The sequence below is a fragment of the Bidens hawaiensis genome, unplaced genomic scaffold (genome assembly GCF_021521415.1).
Source record: "Bidens hawaiensis isolate Kalapana, Puna unplaced genomic scaffold, B.hawaiensis_p1.1 tig00034994_1, whole genome shotgun sequence".
Classification (NCBI taxonomy): domain Eukaryota; kingdom Viridiplantae; phylum Streptophyta; class Magnoliopsida; order Asterales; family Asteraceae; genus Bidens; species Bidens hawaiensis.
In genome coordinates this window covers 177,455-185,072 of record NW_027496064.1, presented here as the reverse complement: position 1 = coordinate 185,072, position 7,618 = coordinate 177,455, and the positions used below count along the sequence as shown (strand labels likewise).

General features: G+C 34.1%; 1 pseudogene; it reads right to left on the bottom strand.

The window, feature by feature from the left end:
• Positions 1–341: 341 nt before the first annotated feature.
• LOC143586813 (putative disease resistance protein At1g15890) lies at positions 342–4,217 on the bottom strand (annotated as a pseudogene).
• Between the last annotated feature and the right edge of the window lie 3,401 nt (positions 4,218–7,618).

The following is a 7,618-nucleotide window of genomic DNA, read 5'->3' as shown; positions in this document are numbered from 1 at the left end:
TTTGGTAGACGGCATAGTATAATGGATTTTAGACAAGGAAAGACCACGTCCTTAGAAGATGAGGTTGCTCTTTGCTCTTCATCTTCTTCCCTTACAATCACTTCCATTGCAGCACAATCTTTTACCGTCAACTTTTCAAGTGTCTTGAGACTTTCAATTGTGGAAAATGTGAATATGTATTCCAAAGACTCACAACCATCAATCTTCAACATCTTTAAGTTGGGGAGTTTATGCATAGTTTTATTTATTGGTCTTTGAATTGCAACTGTAATATCACTTCCCTGGTCAATGTTAGTACAACCGCCAAGATTGTTATCCTTGATCTCTTTAGTTTCAAACACCTACTTCACTGATTTGCAATTTTCAATTTTCAACACTTGAAGCTTTTGCGTTTTTCCTGCTGCATAACATGGAATCACACTTGACAAAGCATCACATCGAGATATATTAATCTCTCTAAAGTATTGGCAAGAACCATCCACTTGAGAAAACTGCAATAGTTGAAAAGAGTCAATGTTCAATTATTTACTTAGCAAAGCTAGATATTTTATTAATTTACCCAACTATATATATAGTTCTTTTAATGTAAGAAACATCATATACTTACTAGTTACTAGGATAAATGAAATCAGTGTGAAGTAATTATTTAGTAAACAAGGCTACTTCTTTTAACAGTTTGTTAGCCATGCAAATAGTATTTTTATGCAGTGAGTTTAACTCAGAAGTGCAAAGGGATTTGACATTCACAAGTATTTACATTTCATTATTTTGTTGAAGATATAATAGTTGACATATGAATCCATGATAATATCTTGGAAGGTTTGAATACTTTATTACAAGCAGTAACACAATCTGGAGGTAAAAAAAGAAGTGCAATATATTTATCTTTGATGAATATGAAAGCAAAGTAAATTGATTAAATATATAGAAATTGAAATCCTACCTCTTGCTCTTGGGTATTCCGCACCACTGAATCATTGTTGACCATGTTCTTAATAAGTGCTCTCATCTCAAAGCTGGTTGTGCTAGGTGTCATTGGACTTTTTAAGCTCTCACAATCGCTTATATATATATAGTCAACAGCTTGAAAGCCACAGACATGGTAGTTATTTTCAGAATGCATTATTCGCCACACCTCTCTTAGCTTCTTTAAGTTAACCAGTTCAATTCTTTTCAAGGTGATGTTGCTGCTAAGTTGCTCAATCTTACCCAAGTCTATGCTGAATCACACTTCAATAGAACCACATGCTTCAACTCTAAGCCTTTCTAAATGACCAAGTGATCGCATCGGGTTGCTTGGAAAAATATTTACAATACTGTTACAATTTCTCACCTCAATCTCTCTCAACATGGAAATATTATTAACGCCCTCCTCACACGGCCATATCTCCTTCAGATGGTTCATACTTTCAACTTGCATTTTTTCCAACTTTGGCACCTACACAAAAAGGATGCATTATTCAATATATTGACTTTTATTGGAAATAGAAGTAATAAACTAACTTTTAATACTTAAATCAATATATAATATGATAAAAAAAAAATTAACATGTTTACCTCTTTGTTCAGGAATGGTTTTTTTGTGGAAATATTACTATTATTATTCTCCGGAAAGATGCTAGTAAAATTTTGAAATTTATAAAGACGCAACTCCGACAGTTGTGGTAACTCCACTACATTAACAGGGTCACACAAACATACAAGCTCTGGTAGATCCTTCAAGGCTAGAAACTTTAAGTTGTCAAATTTGATCACCCTATTCTCACCATGTACCACTGATTTCAAAATAGGGCATGACCTAATTTCGAGGCTCTCAAGTTTGGTCAAACCTTTTACCACATCAATAATAGGTATGTCAAGTTTTCAAATTTGGAAATACATAGTGCTTTTAAATTGCAGAAGGAATTTTGAGCAGGATGCATTAAAATATCTTCAAGACTACTCATATCATTCACTTCCAAAAGGAGTATATTTGTTTTCCTAAACAACTCATTGATTCTGCATTCAAGAATTTCCTTGCTGCTAGTCACGAGAGTCGGTGTATTTTTGAATGAATACATGTTAATACAGTCCCAAGACCACATGATGGATTCTAATAAACAGCCCATAGATATCCTAAACCTTTCAAGTTTCTCAAAACACAAATACAACTGGGCATTATTCTTAACAAATTCAATCTCTAGTGCAGAAAGTTTCCATGAGACTGTCCTTAATTCGATGCAATTGGCATCTGTGAACCGAACGGCGAGCCGTTTAGAAACCATCGTATAAAGCTCTTCAAGTTTGTCCAAGTTTTGAATCACACCATTCTCAATACAAAGGTTAACGCATCCAGTCAAATCAAGTAACTTTAGCCTTTTCAACACCCCTAGTTTAGATGGTAGCTTGTTGATGTTACAGTGGGAAAGGCTGAGTATTTCCAAGTTAATAAGATCTCCAAGAAAAGAGATATCATCATCCATCAACGAGCAAGAAAATAGAGATAGCGCTCGGAGGTTGCTTGAGTATTGCGGAAGCATCGGTCGATGCATTTTCATTAAAGCCACAACCTCAAGTTTCTCCATCCTTGCATAAAAATCTTCTGAAAACTTGACTTGCTCATACCCACCCATTAGCATTAACAGAGTAAGGTTTGGGTAGTTAAAATCTAGATGAAACTCAAACATGCCTACACATGTTAATAGAATTCTCTCGTAAGACTCATCTTCTTTAAGTTGCTCATAAATACTATTATCATGGTTCACTATTGAAGCTTGCTTGACTTTCGAAAAATTTCTTAAAACAAAATCACGCACGAGATCATGCATTTTCACAAAGCCTTCACGGTCACTTTTAATCAACATGTTTGAACATATGAGGTTGTCAACACACGTTTTCACCTGACTTCTTGCTTTTGCTATAGTATGTGCATTCTTAAAAAGCTTCAACCCCCAAGCATATCTCAATAAGCCCTCAATGTCAATATTGTAGTCCTCTGGGAACAAGCCACAAAGAAGAAAAGTTGCTTGATCATCCTCTTTGAGGTTGTTGTAGCTAATCTCAAAAATGTTATCAAGGACATGAAACTCTTTATTCTGCATTCGATAAAGTGTATCTTCCCATGCATATTTTTCCTTCTCTCTTAAAGTGCAAGCAATGGTATTTATTGCAATACGCAAACCACCACATCTTTTTATGACATCTTCTCCAATCAGTTCAATATCACCATCTGAAACTAGTCCTACAACTTCCCAGAACAAGGATTTTGCTTCTAGTTCATTTAAAACCTCAATTCTGAAAATCGAACTAGCTTCAATGCCCATATGAGTGCAAACAGTTTCTTCTCGCGACGTGAGCAACAAGTTTGAAGCCATTAGGCAAAGGACTTGTTAGTCCAATATCCTTTAGGTTGAACTCTCCCCAAACATCATCCAAAATTACAAAATCTTCTTTTTACCCTCTTCCGCCGTCCCCTCAAATCTTTTCTGAAGACGCTCAGCCCTTGTATCTTTAACCTTTTCAGTTAAAGGTTGACCGATGTATTCTGCAATAGTTTGTTGAATAAGAATTGGGTTGGGATCTTTCCCAACAACCACCTTCACAATCCAATCGAACATTTTCCTATCCTCAGCAGCTTTCTTCAGTTGTTCCATCATTGTGGTCTTGCCTACACCGCCCATTCCACATAAAGCCATCATCCGTGCCTTATTGTCATTTGATTCAAGAAACTTTAATGCATCACTGAATATCAAATCTCTGCTTGATTTGCTTCTATTTTGGGTGCCATCGTCACCATCAAGAACTGGTGCAGAGGTGGATGTCCTTTTGGAAATAACCTTACCAAGAGGTATTTGTTCATTAGTCCACTCGATTTTAGATTCTTCGTACATGAGACGGTCTATGTCCTTGAGAATAATGTATGATCTTTTTCCAGCTTTGTATGTCATCTTCATTTTAAAGCATCCAACCCCAACAATTGGAATTTTCTCCGTCACCTCAACTTTAAGTTTTTCAACTCGTTCCAACCATTTCGGTACATGATGAGGCACCACTAGGCACTTTGCATTATTTGCCATCTGTCTACTACGCATATCGCTTGCTTTGTCATCCAATAGTGTCATTTTTGCATGCATGTCTCTAACATAGTTTGATGAAGAAACCAGGAACCCTAAGTGTCTCTTAACACGGACAAGCAAAGAATTAACAATGGGAGTGACAATTGCAGTTGCAAAGTCCATTTTCCAGAATTGTTTCTGCAGTTCTGTTACATAAAAGAATGAAGTAAATGAATTGTTTGTTAAAAGTACAGGTAGTAATGAGTCATTACCGCTCGAACCGGTTTTGACTAATTTTGTTGATTAAACCGAACCGGTTTCAACGGTTTTGAATTTTAAACCGGTTTGTGCACCTCTATTAATGACATATAAATTTATTAAAATAAATTTATTAAAGGTAACTTTGTGTTCTGTAAATGAAATCTGCAAATATTTATCAGGAGAATCTAGTAGAGGCTAATAGCATGCTTCTGTAAATTCAAACCTTAAGAAACTTATTTTTAACCAAATCTGGTACGGGTAAAATACCGGTTTTAAAAATATTGTATGATCCACACAGCAGTTTGAACGTACTTTATGGATTAATAAGATCTGCCCATTAATTCATCAGTAATTAATAACCAAAAATTGTGGCAACAAAAATTACCTTCAAATTAGTGCACAAGGAAAGATATTGAGAGATCAATGAAGCAGTAGTAAGAAAGCAATAATTCGAATGGACTTTCTGCTCTATGAGAGTGGGTGGACAAAGTTTTAAATTATTAAGAGTTAAGTGCCATTTTAGTACCTGTGGTTTGTTTGATTACGCAACTTTAATATCTTTTTTAAATTTTATGTAAATGGCTACTTCACATTTCTAAAACTTGCCATTTTAATACGTTTTTCTAACCTCGTTAATTTTTGCTCATTAAGTCGGGGGTAAAATGGTAATTTCATTTATTTTATTCATTTCTTTTAAGTCGGGGGTAAGATTTCTGAACATTTCAAAACCCTATGGACTAATTGTGTCAACTCCTTAAACAAAACAATCCCCAACCCCTTTCTCTCCCGTTTTCCCCGACGGCCCGCTGCCGGCAACCCGGCTCCTCTCCGGCCACATCTCCGGCCATGTTAATCGTTAATTATTAATTCAAACGCAATACAAATGTATTCAGAGGCCAATTATAATTATTAATTTACGTATACAAATCATTGACTGGATTGAACAAACTTGAACCACCACTTAATAATAATCAATCAGAACCCTACATAAGTTAAATCGAACCTTATAAAGCCCCTTAGCATACTTGTCTGTAGATTTCGAACACACCAATGCCCTTAATATTTCTCAACACCCTCTGTATGACTAAATCGGGACTCGCTGTCGCGCCATAAACTCTGAACAAGCCTGCTACCCATCAATTCGACATCACCCAGGTATCATTTTATGTTCAATCAACTCAACTTCCATGAATGTGGACATTTCATCAATCAATTAGGGAATTTGAAAACTAGGGTTCTTGAGGATTGGGAAAATTTAGAACTTGTGTATATATTTTATATGAAGCAAACTTTTAATCTGCTAAATGAATAAAACAAATTAAATTACCATTTTACCCCCGACTTATCGACCAAAATTTAACGAGGTTAGAAAAACGTATTAAAATGGCAAGTTTAAAAAATGTGAAGTAGTCATTTGCATAAAATTTAAAAAAGGTATTAAAGTTGCGTAATCAAACAAACCGCATGTACTAAAATGACACTTAACTCAGTTATTAATTAGTTGGGTAAAAAAGTTATAGATATAAAACAATTTAAAAGTACTTAAAATATACAAAAGAAGATACGAATGATTCCAAGATTTACAAAAGCTGTATCGATTAAAATAATTTGAAACTTAAAAAATACAAAAGTAACAAACATAATTTGAAACTTTGAAATTATTTATTGTAAGATTTACAAAAGCTGTATTGATTAAAAGCACCACAAAATCAAGAAAGATATTGAGAGAAATGATGAAAGCATTAACTCAAAATTGAGCATTCTTTAACACAAGAGTGGTAGTAAAAAAAGCTAAATTATAAAACAATTTGAACGTAATTAAAAAAGTAAAAGAAGTTAGGAATGATTGTAAAGTAATAAACCTAACTTGAAACTTTAAAAATTGTAAGATTATAAAAGCTGTATATCATTAAAAAGCATCATCAAACCATAAAAGATATTTTTTTTTATCAAGGAATTCGAACTCTTCTCTCTTAAAAAAAACTTTTTCTAATACTTTGATCCCACAGCTTAGGAAAATAAATTGTAGTCGTCGTCATTGGATGTCCCCCATCGACTAATCTCACAACCAATATGAAGCAGATAAATCACATGTTTCAAGGTAAATCGGGTGATAAAAATTTGATCTTCACACCTTAGATTCCCACCTTCCTTACTATGAGGCAATCAGTAGACTTAGGGACTGTCTAGCAATTGTTGAACCATTAAGTGTTGAACTATAAAAAGGTTTAAATTATTAAGAAAGTATGAGCCAGTAAGATTTGAACAAGTTAAAGTCTGTTTGGTTGGACATCTGAATAACTATACAAAATGACTATCTTACCCTCCCTCTGAACTATTTTACGCTGAATGAAATGTATTTGTTTGTTTAGAACTCTGAATGATAAATAAGTATAAAAAGAAAATACAAAGCATCATAGAAAATCCAAATTACACATTATTCCTCCAAAATCCATGGCAACATATTAAAATCCAAATAGAAGATAATACTTAGCATACAAAATTATTTTTTTTTAATTTTAAATTAGTTGAGTAGTTATCTCGTCACGCAAAGTAGTCATATACTCAATGCCTTGTGAACCCCATTCTATGTAGTGAACGAATTGGCTATCACTTTCTCCACCTTGTATATCAAAAAAGATAGTGTTCTCATCGTAGTCCATAAATAAATGATCATGAATATTGCATTTCCTTATAAAATTATGAACAGCGAAACAAGCAATCACTGTGTCTCTTTGTTTCGGAAAAGAAAAGGGAGTCATTTGCTTTAGAATTGGGAATTTAGCCTTCAAAACACCATACGCATGCTCAATAACATTTCTGAGTTGTGTGTGAGCATGATTGAATCTTTCTTCCTTATTTAACGCACGATGTCGTCGAAAATTGGCTAACCAATTGTAAAATTCCCAAAATTTCGATTCAAATTTGACAACTTTATAAAGTTGAAGGATCAAAATTATTCTTAAAAATAAGTAATTGAAAACTTTTAATAAGGAAATAAAAATATTCCATAAATAAGTTCATCCCATATTAAGAAAATGGGAAGAAGAGTCCATCCCACATGAAAAGATGAAAAAAGTGGAAGCATTCCACATTGGTATAAATAAGGAAGATAAAACTCATCATCCCACATGGAAAGTAAGAAAGATTTAGAAGCTCTTTATAAAGAGAGGAGTTTTCATAGTAATATTCTTTTATGCCTAGAATGCATCCAATGGTCCTAGAAGAGGGTGCGAAGCACCCGACGGGCATGGGTACGGGCAATGGGCGTAATGTGGCGCTTTGATGATGCACTTTAAGGCGTGACAATTTTATCAAAGTAA